The 15,583-nt window shown below is 42.0% G+C and overlaps 1 protein-coding gene across 17 annotated transcripts in view; it reads left to right on the plus strand.

The window, feature by feature from the left end:
* The window catches only part of PCBP3 (poly(rC) binding protein 3), a 203,939-nt gene that overhangs the window by 21,339 nt on the left and 167,017 nt on the right, over nt 1–15,583 (plus strand). For 12 of the 17 annotated variants that reach the window (XM_090272236.1, XM_090272217.1, XM_090272292.1 and 9 more), the window contains exon 2: nt 11,046–11,107. The exons of 3 other annotated variants lie outside the window; for them this stretch is intronic. The gene's annotated coding sequence lies outside the window, so the exon portion shown is untranslated. Of the gene's footprint in view, nt 1–11,045; nt 11,131–15,583 lie in introns of all 17 variants that reach the window. 2 more of the 17 variants (XM_090272226.1, XM_090272318.1) reach the window with 1 other exon arrangement.

Here is a 15,583-nt window from a genome sequence, read left to right on the forward strand (position 1 = left end):
TCATTTTGACAGATGCGTTTTGTTTTCTTGGGCCGGCTGTCTGGGGCAGTGCCTGTGTACTTGTAATGACCCAGCGACCGGCGCCGTTTGGCGTCACAAATCAGCGACCGGCGCCTGCCTGTCCGCGACCTATTTCGCAGCCCTGTGGTGCTTTCTTCGGGGGCGGGGGTCCAAGATGGATTCACACAGTTATTCAGCTAGGAGACCGGGATCCGTCCTCCCGTCCCCCTGGGCCTCACTGTTCAAGGCGATGCGGCGGCCGCTCTCCCCAGCGCCGGAGTCGCGCACCGCCAGGGGCTTGCGCAGCCGGGATTCCTTGCCGCCTGCCGCCCGCCGCTCCGGGTGCGACCGCAAACAGCACTGCCCTCTTTAACTCTTACCTGCCCAAATGGCACCGCTGGTTTATAACTTCATATGTTGGACTTCCGTGTAGTTTTATTTTCTGGAATTTCTAGTTATCCTTTGTTTTGAAGTAGTTGTATTCCTCTCTAGTTGTAGAGGGAGACCTAGCGTGTCCGTCTAAGCCTCCATCTTGGCCGGAAGTCTCTATGAGTAGTCTTTATTTGGTGCGATACCATTGTTCTACTTTCCTTTAATCCTTTAGACATGGTTTCCTTTAGTTCTTTGAAAGTATTTAAAATAGGTTATATATAGTCTTTGTCTTATAAATTCATTATTAGAGCTTCCTCAGGAACACTTTTTATTGATGGCTTTTTCCCTGTTATTTTTCTTTTGTGTCTCATAATGATTTGTTGAAAACTCAACATTTGGATAATATAGTGGCAGTTCTGAAAATCCAAATCTCTACTCTGCCCTGGAATTTTTTTGTGCTGCTGCTTGTTGTAGTAGATATTGTTTAGTTACTTTCCGGAAGTAACTCTGTAAAATATGTATCTTTGTTACGTGTTTCCACTGAATCTCGATTGGCTAGTCTAGTGGTCAGCTAATGACTGGGCAGAGATTTCCTTAAATGACACGCATCAATAAATCTTCTCGTGTTTCCCGAGGGGCTCAATGTGTATATAACGGGGCATCCTTCAACATTTAATCATGCAGTTGACAAGTCTGCCTTAGCCTTTACTTCCTGCTCGTGCAGAGCCTTAAAGTCAGCCCAGTGTGAGTGCTTACAGCCATCTTGGGTCTTTCCTGGGTGTTCATACGGCCTTGAGTATGTATACATATCTACATATACATGTGGCCTTTAGATTTCCAGGAATATATTGGAGTTTTGCAAATCCCCTGCAGACATGTCATTCCCAAGCTTTTTAAAAAGTTTTTGGGTTAATGTATTACGTACTCCACCTGTTGTCCACTGTCTCGGATAGTTATACAATAGTTTCTAACTGTTTTGACATATACCTCTGAGAAAAATGCTTTTGGTACTGGGAAAGCTCTGACTCAGATCAAATTAAAACACCCTTGCAAGTGGGACCCATTAGCCATGTCCAAAAATCACAGTTCTCTGGGTATAGGCATTGCAAGAGTTCTAATTCTATTCTGTCCCCTTCTGTGGCTGCCAGACTGCTGGTTTTCTTTTTTTTAAATTACTTAATTAATCAATTATTTTAGGGAGAGGAGAAGGGAGGGAGAAAGAGGGGGGTAGAAACATCAGTAAGAGAAACATCAATTGGCTGTCTCTTGCATGTGCCCTGACCAGGGACTGAACCCAAAACCCAGTCATGTGCCCTGACCACAAATCAATCTGGTGGCCTCTTGCTTTGTGGGACTATGCCAAACCCACTGAGCAACACTCGTCAAGGCCAAACTGCTGGTTTCACTATGATTGCAGGCTGTTGGTTTTCAACACTGCTACAGAGTTTGAGTTGGCCCTGTGGGGGGAATAGTAATAGAGCGAGTTAAAATACCACAGGGACTTCCGGTCAAAATGGTGGTGTAGGCAGCCATGGGTCACCTCTTTGTACAACCACATCAAAATTCCAATTACAGATGTGTCAGAAATTGAGTTGAATGAAAGTCTGACAACTACAGATTAAAGAAATCACATCCATTCAGTCTGATAGAAGGGAAACAGACAGCGAGTGGGCTGATCCCACACCCACATGTGCTGGATAAAAATTCAGGAGGGACATCTCAGGAGCAAGGAGTCCCAGCCCAACACCAGCACCCCTGAGCCCAGGGTTCCAGTGCCAGGAAGGTAAGTCCCCACAACTTCTGGCTGGAAAAACCAGCAGGGATTGAGTAGGTGGAAGTAACTGCTGGGACCCCAAGCATTTCCTCTTAAAGAATTCACACCTGGACACACCTTCTCAGACTCACTCCCTCTGAGCTCCAGCACTGGGGTTGCATCTTTAAAGGCATCAGTGGCATACGGGGAGAAACTGAAGTCTCTGCCATCAAGGTAAACAGAGGCCATTGTCCCTTTTCTAAACCATCCCCCCACAGGACCACAGAGCCAGCAAGTTGGTGCCGTATCTGAGACTCCATCAAACTGATAAACACTGTTCGACCCACCTTGGAGATCCCCAGAGACTCTTTCCCACCTACCTTACAGGCCCACCTGAACTGCTTTTTCATATGAATGGCTGGTCTTGGCTCCTCCTGCACAACTTCCTAAATCCTCTCAAATAAGCCACAGCTGGCCTCAGTGAGCCCCAGGACCAGCACTACCAGCAATCAGCTTAGATTCACAGCTTGGCTTCGCCTGGGAATCTCCAAGCCCAGCACAAGTAGCAGCCATCTCAGATTGCTTTATAGCTCTGGCAGGGTGACCCTAGGCAAAACTGGTCGGGGCTGACCTTGGCCTGCACCACCTGGGAAACCCCAGGGCCAGCACACCCAGTGGACAGCTACAGACCATGTGGGAGCACCGCCACCCTGCCCCTGCCCAGCTGATCCTCCACGTAGGGCAGAGGTTGGTGGTCGGTGGTCACAGCCAGCCCTTAGAGCTGACTGTCCTGGGTAAAGCCCTCCCATTGATCTCCCAAGGCTCAACTACAAGAGGAGGGTGTACGCAGCCCACACAAAGGGCGCATCTCAAGAACCCAGCCTGGGTGATAGGGGAGGCTGTGCCACTGGACCCTACAGGACACCTACTACATTAGGCCACACTACTAAGACACTGAGTCAAAGCACCTCTACCTAATACATAGAAACAAACACAGGGAAGCTGCCAAAATGAGGAGACAAAAAATGTGGCCCAAATGAAAGAACAGATCAAAACTCCAGAAAAAGAACTAAACAAAATGGAGATAAGCAATCTATCAGAGGCAGAGTTCAGAAATTGGTTATAAGGATGCTCAAGGAACTTAGTGAGGACCTCAACAGCATGAAAAAGGTATAGTCAGAAACAAAGGATACACTAATTGAAATAAAAAAAAACAGTTTGTAGGGAAACAACAGTAGAGTGGATGAAGCCGACAATCAAATCAAGGATTTGGAACATAAGGAAGCAAAAAAGAGCAATCAGGACAAGAACAAAAAAGAACTAAAAAAAAATGAGGATAGTATAAGCAGCCTCTGGGACAACTTCAAGAAGTCCAACATCTGCATCATAGCGATGCCTTAAGGAGAAGAGAAAGAGCAAGAAATTGGAAATCTATTTGAAAAAATAATGAAAGAAAACTTCCCTAATTTGGTGAAGAGAATAGACATGCTAGTCCAGGAAGAAAAGAGAGTTCCAAATAAGATAGATGCAATGAGGCCCATTCCAAGATATACCATAATTAAAGTGCCAAAGGTTAAAGAGAAAAATCTTAAAAGGAGCAAGAGAAAAGAAGTTAGTTTCCTATAGGGGAGTTCCCATAAGACTGTCAGCTGATTTCTCAAAAGAAACTTTGCAGGCCAAGAAGGGACTGGCAAGAAATATTCAAAGTCATGAAAAGCAGGGACCTACAGCCAAGATTGCTCTACCCAGCAAAGCTGTCATTTAGAATCGAATGGCAGAAAAAGAGCTACCCAGACAAGAAAAAACTAAAGGAGTTCATCATCACCAAACCATTATTATATGAAATGTTAAAGGGACTTATTTAAGAAAAAGAAGATCAAAATTATGAACAATTAAATGGCAAAAATACTTACCTATCAACAATTGAATCTAAAAGACAAAGTAAGCAAACAAGAAGAATGGAGACAGAATCATGGATATGGAGAGTGTTATCGATGGTTGTCAGATGGGAGGAGGGTGTAGAGAATTGGATGAAAAGGTGAGGGGATTAAGAAGTACAAATAGGTAGTTTCAGAATAGCCATGGGGATGTAAAGTGGAGTATAGGAAATGGAGTAGCCAAAAAGCTTATACGCATGACCCATGGACGTGAACTATGGTGGGGGGATTGCCTAAGGGAGTGAGGGGTGCTGGGTGGAGGAGGGTAAAAGGGGAAGAATCAGGACAACTGTAATAGCATAATTAATAAAATATATAAAAAGTAAAATACCACAGTTTTGTTCTTATGGAGAGTCAACCATTTTTATTTAACAAATGCTCCCTAGATTGCTGCAAGCCTTTGGTTAAATTCCCAGATTTCAGAAAAAAAAAATCGAGTCTGACAGTTTTTGCTCTGTATTTCATTGCTTTTATGGAATAAGGAATTTTTGGAGGTTATTACTTTGTTTTTTTCAATGACTTCACCCTCTCATCTTTATTTTTAAAAGATGTTTTCCTGTGTATTGAGTTTTATGTTTGCATTATTTTCTTTCAGCACATTGGACATTTTTCCACTGTGTCTGACTTTTATTTTTTCTGTTCAGAAGTCAGTAGTCAGTGTACCTGCTGTTCCTCTGGAGGTAATCTGTGTTTCCTTTTGATTTTAAAGGATTTTCTCATTATCCTTAGGTTTCTGCAGTTTCACTAGGTTCCATGCATTCTTCCCTAAGATACATTCGCTTATTGTGTCTATGGTCTGATATCTTTCATAACCTGGATAATTTGATGCCATTATCTTAACATATTGCTTATGCCCCATCTTCTTCTTTTTTCTCAGGATGCTAATTAAATGTGTTAGATTTCTAGCCATATATTCTCGTGCCCTCTCTGTTGTATTATTTAGTTGGAATGTTTTCTTCTGACCTAATTTCCAGTTCACCAGGTTGCCCTTCAGTTGTACCTAATCTTCTTTGAAACCTGTTCGTGGTATTTTTACTTTTCAGTTCTAGATTTTTAAAAATTGAAAGCTTTGTTACTTTTTATAGCTTCTAATCTCTTATTGATATTCTTGACCATAGCAAGTGTAGTGTATTTTGTTTGTTTGCTTTTTATTGCAGTAAAATACATTTAACATCATAACTATTTTGAAGTGTGCCATTTGGTGGTATTATTGTGCAGTCATCACCAGCATCATCTCCGTAGCACTCTCGTCTTATAAAACTGAAACCCTATACCTATTGAACAGTAATTCCCCACCCCCTGTTTTCTCCAGCCCCCGGAAGCCATCATTTTACTTTTTGTCTCAATCATTTTGACTACTCTAAGTACCTCATGTATGTGAAATTACACAGTAGTTGTCTTTTTGTGACCAGCTTATTTCACTTAGCGTAATGTCCACAAAGTTTATTTATGTTGTAGCATATGTCAGAATTTCCTTCCTTTTTATTTCTGAATAATATTTCACTATATGGGTAAGTCACAATTTGTTTATCCATTCATCCATCAATGGACACTTGGGTAGCTTTAGCCATTGTGAAGAATGCTGCTAAGAATATAGGCATACAAGTATCAATTCAAGACCCTGTTTTCAGTTCTTTTGGATATAAACCCAGAGGTGGAATTGTTGGATCATATGGTAATTTTATATTTAATTTTTAAAGGAACTGCCATATTCTTTTCTACAGATCATAGTGTTTTTTTACTGTGGTAAAACATATATGACATAAAATTTACTATTTTAAGTGTACACTTAAAAAGAATTTTATTTATTTTAAGAGAGAGAGGGGAAGGGAGGGAGAGAAACATGCATGTGCAAGAGGTACATCAATTGTTTGTCTCTCATGTGCCCCCAGCCGGGGACCTTGCCCACAACCCAGGTATGTGCCCTGACTGGGAATCAAACCTTTTGGTTTGCAGGCTGGTGCTCAATCCCCTGGGCCACACCAGCCAGGGCTAAGTGTATACTTTTAAGTGTACAGTTCTTTGGTATTAAGTATATTCACATCATTGTGCAACCATCATCGCCATCCATCTCCAGAGCTTTAGCTGCAAAATTGAAACTGTCCCCATTAAACAATAATTCCCTCCCCCAGCTCTCTGGCACCCATCATCCTACTTTCGTTATGAATATGACTACTCTGGGAACCTCTTCTAAGTGGAATCATATAGTATTTGTGTGTTTTTGACTGAGTTGTTTCATTTACCATAATGTCCTCAAGGTTCTTCCATGTTATAGCATGTGTCAGATTTTCTTTTCTTTTTAAAGGCTGAATTTTATTCCATGTTATGTATAGAACGCATTTTATTTACCCATTCATCTGCTCATGGACACTCGGTTGCTTCCACCTTTTGGCTGTTGTGAATAATGCTGCTATGAACATGGATGTACAAATATCTGTCTGTGTTTCTGCTTTCACTCTTTTGGGGGCATATACTCAGAAGTGGAATTGCTGGATCATATGGTAATTCTTTTTGAGGAACTACCATACTATTTTCTACTATAGTGGCACCATTTTATATGCCTATTAACAATGTACACAGATTCCAATTGCTCTGTATCCTCGCCAACATTTTTATTTCCTAATGGGTATTAAGTGATATTTTATTGTTGATTAGCATCCCGTATGTTGTGCATTTTTATGTGTTTATTGACTAATGGTGTATCTTCTTTAGGGAAATGTCTATTCAAGTTTTTTGCCCATTTAAAAAAATGGCATTGTTTTTGTGTTATTGCAAGTGTTTTTTGTTTTTTGTTTTTGATAATCTATATTGGATAATTCTAACTTCTCTGTCTTTGTGGATCTGTTTTTGTTCTTTGTGGCTTCTACTGTTTCTTGCTCATGGTGTCTTATTTCTTTGCAAGTGCTAGACATTGTATTTGCAGAATTATTTTGGGGAATAATTTGAGACCTGGGATGATTGTCTCTGTCTTTCTATTCAGGGTATCTGAAGGTATGGCTGTGGGTGGGAGAGAAAGTCTGCAATCTCACATGTGTATACAGCTGTGCCCTTCCTTTAATCGAGGAGTCTTTGTGGGCCTTTGCTTCTCAGAACCCTTTCAGCCTCATACTGTACTCCCAGGGTGCAGAAGGGTGGCTTTTCCCACTAGGCAAGCCCCGTGTTTTGGACTTTCCTAGATACTTTCCTGTCTCTCTCAAGTCAGCCAGTTTTCGTCTGTCCTCATCTCTTTCTGTGATGCCCCATTAGGCAGTTGCCTAGACTGCTGGCACTCCCTTTCTTCCTCTCCCTGAGCTGGGGGCTGGGTGTGAGTGTGGTCTGCTTTTAGGGGATTATTGCAAAACACTTTGCAGTGCATAATATAGGGCTTCCTTATTACCAGCTGCCTGACAGTGGTTTTTATTATAGCATCACCCCTCTTCAAAGAATCCATTCTGTCTTAATTGATCTCTGTTGAAATATGTATTTAATGATAGAGAATTTAAAAGAGGAAAATTTCTGACTTAAACTCTTTCTTTGGGAATTATTTGACCCATTTTCTATTTCTCTACCATTTGGAAATGAAGCTGTACATTTGTGAAAGTTTTCTAAGTAGACGTTACAAAGGCATGTCATGGTAGTTCACCTTTCTTGTTTTTAACTATATTCACATTGGAAAATCAAGCCTTTTCTAATTTTTTACAGGAAGGAAAAATGACACTTCATTTTTTTTTTTTTTTTTTTGGAATAAGTTGGTATATAAATAAGACAAATAAAATTGATGAAGAAAGGCATTCTGAGACCAGGTTACAGTGATGTAGAACTCACAGGGTACCCCTCTTTGCCTGTTGGTAGCCTATCTCTTGCTCTGTGTCTGTTTCTGCTTTGCAGAAAGGGGGCTATGAGTACCTGGCCTATATTTTTCTCTTGGGGCCATTGTGGAAGAGAAACGAGATGACAGACATGCAAACGCATTCAGTAGTAAAGCTCTCTGGTGGATAAGGCATTATTATTTCATCCTGAAGTACTTTTGGGGATTAATAATTTATGTAGCACATTAAGTTTATATTTTAAAGCCAAGTGCTCCGACCCAAGCCAACTCTGGAAACGTATAGCCTTGCAGCGAGAAGAGGGCCAGTGAACATGCCCCTCGATGATTTTTACTGAGTCTGGTGCTTTTTCAGAGTTCTTAGCTCCATTCATAATTATCCTTAAGCAAATAAGAAACAGTCCAAGATGGTGACACTCGATAGAGAGTGAAGTTTATAGTTATCGATAGTATGACAGGCACAGTTAATAGTTATATACAGAACTTAATGTCCCAAACTGGCAGTTTGAATTTTCAAGGAATTTTAAACATAGAGCGTTTTATAATAGGACCATGTTTCTTACTAATGTCTTCCACAACCCCTTTTGATTAAACTTTTGCTGAATTTTTCTAGACTTGATTAATTACCACCTTAGTTAAATAGCTAATAATGAAGTAGATTGTTTTACTGAGAAATTGTTCATCTTGAGATAGCCATACTTCTCTAGGTCCACTTGGGGAGCTGAAAGTTTTCGTTTAATGGTCTTTTCAAATTCATGTATTATCATGTGGTTAGCTGGGAGGCTACTATTGAGAGAAGGTGTCATAGCTGCATTTATCTCAGGGCACTGGAATGACATTTGGACCACTGACAGCCACAGGGGTCTGTGACCCTCACTTTGGCCACCTGTCTTCCCTACCTCCTGAGGCTGGGCTCCAGCCCCAACACAGCATCTCCATTTCTGGCACATTTGGATCCCCAGGGGCTCTTGCTCTGTGATGTGCCCCACATAGAACCTGTCATTTCTGTTTCTTTTGCTCTAGGCACAGCTTCTTCTGAGCCAACAGGGATACAGTGGGGAGTAGCCCCACTTCCTGGCATTCTGCAGCAAGTTCCCCGGAGACTCCACCATCTGTAAGAACAGAGCATGGTTGAGGCAGGGCCCAGTGCTTTACTGGATTTACGAGGAGAGCCTGGCTTCAAGCCTCCCTTCCTTCAGGCCCAGCAGTAAGTGCCTAGGAACAGCGGGGTGTGGGATCAGTTCAGTGAGTCTGCACTGTGGTGTGTCAGCCCTGTTGCCTCTTTTCGGGTGCCGAGGCCAAGGTTTTCGGCTGGGCCTGTCTGCCCGGTGTCAGATCTTGTTCAGGCGGGCCTACTCCTACATACAGGCCCAGGCACGACTGGTCCACCAGGGAAGTTTGCAGATGAGGCCCCAGCGCTGTCACTTGCAGCACCGTTAGGCAAAGAACTAGACTGGAATGTTGAGCTGGAAGGGAGTAGTCCTTCCTGAACAGAGAGTTAAATTCCACGCTAAGAGGGAGGACTATCTATGCGTAGTCAAAGGGCACTCAGTTATGAACCGATAATGGTCATGTTAAGGGCTAGACATGGTAGATGTGTTGCTTCGCCAGTGGATGCAGACCTAGGTCTCTGATCCTCTTCTTGGCTCTCTGACACCCCAAGTACACCTATGACATCTGTGACCTGTGGACCTTCAGGGTGCTCTGAAAACCTTTGAGGGGGTTGGTGAGATTACAACGATTTTTATAATGGCACTGAGACATTTGCGTTCTTGCTGTGTTGGTATTTGAGCTGATGACACAAAAGTGACGGAGGGCAAACCCGTGGGTGCCTGAGCACCACAAGGTTGGGTCCCCAACCCTACTTGCGGCGATGGTGCCCTTCACTGCCACCCCCTTGCATACAAGGAGCCAACGTCATTTAAGAAGGTCCTTGACGAAGCAATAAGAATTATTAATTTTGTTGAATCTTGACCCTTGAGCACCTGTCTTTTTAATACTCTGAGAGACAGATTTGGAAGTTTACATAATGCGCTTCCGCGGATGGAATTACAGCGATTGTTTTAGAGGAAAGCTCTTGTGTTTTTTTTTTTTTTTTTGTGGATTGGGAGCTAAACTAGCTCCTCTTCTCATGAAATACTGTTCTTACTTTAAAGAATAACTGACAGACAGCCCATGGTTATTCAGACTTGTGTTTTTGGCTGACAACATCTGAAAATTGAACCTGTCACTTTAAAAGGGAAATAACTGCCTGTATTTGTGTAACAGATAAAATTTGAGTTTTCAGTCAAAAGTTAGAATTTTGGAAAACTTGTATCTGCCAGGTGAGCTTGACAACTTCCCAAGCTTAAAGATGTTTCTGATAAACTCAGGTGGTGATATTAACAAATGTAATTTTTTGACATTGTATATTGAAATAAATGTGTTAACATTTGGGGGATAACTCAGTGAACCGTTATTTTCCAAATGACTAATGCATGATTTTACAACAGTCATGTATGAGCAAATTATCTGTTCAGGGTACAAGACTGATAGATAATGGGTTTTCAATTGATACAGTCCTAAAAGTTTATTGCTGGGCATTCAGATTCCGTGTTGCAACTAACCTTTAAGAAAAGACCGCTTGTCAAGTGTTGTGTATGAATTTTCCAGCGTAACATCCACAGTGTTCTGATAAACCTATTAAAACACGCCTCCTGTTTCCAGCCACACATCCATGTGGGGATGAGTGTTTTTCACTTACTTTAACCAGACCAACTGATCACAACAGATCGAATGCAGGAGCTGATATGAGAATTTAGCTTTGTTTTGTTAACCTTGACATTAAAGAGTTCCACAAACTCTTCTTACTAATTTATTTTTGTTTTGGAAAATATGGTTATTTTTATTTTAAAAATTTTGTTTTTTGATGTATCACCTTATGGGTTTATTATTCATTGTGAATAAATTACTGAATATATAATTTTGAAATTTGTGTTAATTTCAAGAAGCATAAATACCAACAGATAGAACCCATTTAAAAATAATTTGAGGAAATGAAAGGGGTCCTGAATTCAAAAAGTTTGAGTGGAAACATAGATGGTTTTGGTGAAGAACCTTGGAGAACTTCCAATTTGATGAGCTGTTATCAAACACTGAGTCAAAGAGAAGACTGAGTTATTTGTTTATTTATTTTTAGGTGGATGCTAACAGGAAAGTAGGTTCAACTGAAAGACCGACATTGGAAGGAAATTGACTGAGGTATTTATTTCAACTTTAATATTGTAAGTAATTTTAGAAATTGATGTCAGAATTTTATTTTCAACTGAAAAACCTCTAGAGGCGATTCTACTCTGTGATTTAACATTTATCAGTACCAGCATTATTAGTGGGGTATAGACCTCTGCTAAGTGCTAAGACAGAGATTAGAAGTATTGTACAACAGATAGTTTTACTGATCCTAAGGGTTCTTTTTCTTTCAGGTTTTTATTTATTTATTTATATAGTTTTATGAGGGAAAGATGGCTGATAGGAAAAGCTCTCAACAGAAAAGCTGCTTAAGAAAGTATAGTGGGCCCTCCACATTCACAGGTTCTGCATCCATGGATTCTGCCTCCACGGATATAACCAACCTTGGATTGAAAATATTTCTTAAAATGTTACATTATTGCTGGTGTGTACTGTATATTAAGCCTATGATGATTGTATCTGTACTGAACATGTGCAGACATTTTTTCTTGTCATTCTCTAAACAAAACAGTATAAAGCTATGTACACAGCTTTTACATGGTATTAGATATTGTAAATAATGTGCAGATGATTTCAAGTATATGGGAGGATGTGCGTAGGTTATATGCCAGTACTACACCATTTTATATAAGACTAGAGCATCTGTGGGTTTTGGTATTCTTGGTGGGTCTTGGACCATATCTCTCACAGACAACGAGGGACGACTGTATACGACAGAGGAGACAGGAAAGTTGTGCTTCTGTGCAGCAGCTGTGCCAGGGCGAGGTGGTGGCTGAGGAGGAGAGAGTGACTCTCGATTTGGGCCTGTTGGCTGGCTGGCTGGCTCACTTGAGTTTACTGGGTGTCAGTGAGGAAACAAAGGTAAAGAAGCATGCTTGTCGTTGTCACTAGATGAGCCGCGTTGCCCATAGGGAGTGCAGGGACACAGTCCCATGTGTTTGCAGAGCGGCGGTGCTATGTACTCATCCCAGCTCTTCCTCATGCCTCTCCCTAGGTGGGAACTCTGGGCTGATTCCAGTGCTCTGTGCGGGAAGAACAGTAAAGCTGCTTCTAACAGGAACCAGGGAGTAGGGGATTCTGATTAACTGCATTTCCCTTTCAGTGCCCAGATCATCATGAGAAAAAAAATTTAAACCTAAGATTCAGTTTCTAATTTATTACCTAGAAGATGTTAAACAGGATTGAATCTTTCTAAAAAGAAGGGAATTGGCAGGGCAACGGGGCATCATAGACCACAGAATATTAGTAATGCAAGGCTCTTGAGAAACCAGGTTTAGAGCTCCCATCTCAGCACAAACCTGTAGGGCAACCACTATCATGTTGTGAATGGGTCTTGCCCCCAGTTTCTTGGGGCTAGAACTGAAGTCAGAAACCTGGTTTCTTGTCCCTGATATGAAAAGCTGTGTGTGCCTTTGGACTCTTAGTGCCAACAGGAAGAGGGGTGTGTGGTGAGATCTGTCCTGGAGTGGAGTGGAGGGAGGGCAGAGTGAACGTGGGCTTACCTTTTAAGTGTCACCATCACTTCTTGCTGGTTAAGTCACTCACAGACGTATCACTGCGCCCCAAGTTCTCCAGAGTGAAAGAATAATGAAAATTTGGGAAATACTGTGGGATTGTTAGCATTTGGGCTACTTGAGAACCACTTCTGCCAGGGGACTTATTTTCAGATGCCCTCAGAGGTGTGGATTAGGTGATCTGTGCCCTCTAACATCACTCATTTCTTGGTGTGTGAAGATTTTCCTCCATTTGTGGGCCATGTTTGAGTTGCTACATCAAGCACAGGGCTGTGACAGGTGACATTAATGAGCTAGCTGGTCTTTAAATAGCACAGCTCCTATAAACAGAATCACCTGTTTTATGGCCTGATATTGAAGACGATTGCTCACAGAGGATCCTGAATGGCTGGTGGAACATTAGAAAGGCAGTGAAATGCTCCTTGCCCCCCGCCATGAGGCAGGACTGGCTGAGAACACACACTTCACATCAGAGCTGCTCCTGCGGGTGGCGCTGGAATTATCCTTCACCATGCATTAAACTCAGGTTGCATCAAAATGAACAATGGCAGAACCAGAATCTTCTCCTTGATTATCAGGAACGTAATCATTTGTTCTCTGAGTCAGCTTAATGGCGGGTAATGTTCACATCACATTCTTTTGGGGCCGGGCCAAGAACCAGCATGCTTGCCAGCATCTCAGCGATGAGCTCATCAGCCTTTCGGCTTCCACATTCCTGGCCAAGAGCTGCACTGGAATTAATATTGTCACTGCAGCAGACTAGAGCCATCACAAAGATTGCTCTTTCTTTTTCTGTGCCATGTGCTGGCCCTTGCTTTCATTAAGTAAGTCCTAAACCCCTTCTTCAAAAAGCCTTCTCAGGCTGAGGCTCTGAGTTGTGATGCTAGGAATTCAACCCAACACATTGTTTACAGAAAAGCCCTGTGCTGATGGATGCTGAGGATGTAAACACAGGTGAGCAATGCCCCCACCCCCCAAGGAGCATACAGTCCATTGAGGGAGGGGATAATGCAAGAGCACGAGTCTGAATGCCATGAAGTGTCAGCTTCTGCATTATCAGAGAAAAGGAAAGACATGGAGCTTTGGAAAGGCAGGTGCTTTGCAGGGACGAAAGAAGGCCTTGGAGAGGATGGGCATTTCAGCTTGATCTTGGGGACTGTACAATGAGGTTGGCACAGAGTAAGTGTTGTTGACTGAAAAATAATATTGACTAGGTGCTTTGCTACCAAAAAGGATTTATTTTGGGGGTTGGGGGAAGGGTGGCAACCCAGTGCATGCAGATATGGCAAGCCACTTGCACACTCTGGCCGGTATGCCAAGGTGGAGGGGTATTTATAAAAGGGGAAAGGAAGTTAAGGGAGGGGGCAGTTAGAACCATAGATCTTTATTATAAACGTAGAGTTCTTCCTATAGAGTTCTTGTAATTATGTAGAGTGCAAGAACTTCATAAGCCCTAGCTCCTTCCATAGATCCTCTCGACTGATTGTTGGTTAAAGTTCAGTTCGTCTTTATTGGTGTGCAGTAAGTGATAGCATTGTCCTTTATTGGCTAGATTTCTAATTAGTGAAATAGAAAACGGTTGTCTTCCATATTTCCCAAGGTGGGCACCCTGGAGTCTGGTGCATGATGACCAAGATGTCTGAGCCTATGTGATGTCCGCTGTCTGCCTCCTTTGCTGCCACCGAATGGAGGAAATGCCCCTTGTAGTTTGTGGGTATAAATAGTACACATCGGATTAAAAAATGAGACATGGCTGCATATCCTGTCTCTTTTCTTATTAGTGAGTAGGTTATTGTAAGTAGGGAAACAAGCCCTTCGTGAGTTTTAAAGTGATAAAGGGAAAGGTATAAAAAAAAAAAATGAAATCAATAGAAAGGGTGTTCTCAGCCAGTTTGTGCCAGAGCAGGAGTTCAAAAAAGATGTTTAGAGGAATTTTACTTATAGCTGTCAAAATTGATGACAGAGACCTTAACCAAGACAGGAATGGGGAGAGCCTGTGGGAGGTGCTCTTACACCCTATGTAGGTCTCCATAGCCTTCTTTGTAGGAAGAACTCCAGGGTTACAACAGAGCTTCATGGTTGTGACAGCCCTTCCTGTTAACTTCCTTTTCCCCTCTGAAAAGAACTACCTGCTTTTTGGCCCCCCGCTCCCTTTTTTTTTGTGCATGTGGCTCACCATGTCTGCATGTACAGGATTACAGTCCTTTCTTTTTCCTGATTAAATCCTTTTGGTGGCTGAAGTACCTAGTCAGCTTTCTGCTTACAGTTGCAAAGGCTGTGTAATATTCCAATATACATATATAGCACAGGGTGCCTGTTTTTTCAAATGTTCTACTGTAAATGGGAAGTTGCCATGTTTCCAGTTTGGGGCTATTAAGAATAAAGCATCTCTGACTACATATTTTTGATGTCATATACACACATTTCTCTTGCATAATACCCCAAAGTGGAATTATGTCATAAGGATTGCTGTGTATTTACTTTTAGTAGATAATTGCCAGGTAGTTTTTCAAAGTGGTTGACTCAGTTTGCAATCTAACCAACAATGCCTTGTTACCAACACTTGCTGGCTTCTGTCTTTTACATGTTTGCCTTTCTGGAGGTTGTGTGGTGGTATTGTTATGTGATTCTGATCTGCATTTTACTGATCAGTGATAATGTGTTTTCCCCCACACTACCAAACAATTCTCCAACACTAGCTGGGAGTCCTACAATTTAACCCAGTTATGACACTATCTACCTAGAGTTAGCTTCAGATCCCACAGGTTAAGGGCTCAGTCCCACAAGACTGCCACCCCCCCCCACCCCCTACCCCGCTTCAGATGCCTGTCAAAAGTCCATGTTGTTTGTTACCTGTGCCTTGTGAATGAATGACTGGCTATAAATGGGATGGTCCCATGACACCCCCCTTTTTGGGTTCAATTAATTTGCTACAGTGGTTCATAGAACTCAGAGAAACATTTAATTATGTTTA

The sequence above is a fragment of the Furipterus horrens genome, unplaced genomic scaffold (genome assembly GCF_987537825.1).
Source record: "Furipterus horrens unplaced genomic scaffold, mFurHor1.1.pri manual_scaffold_1, whole genome shotgun sequence".
NCBI classification, from domain to species: domain Eukaryota; kingdom Metazoa; phylum Chordata; class Mammalia; order Chiroptera; family Furipteridae; genus Furipterus; species Furipterus horrens.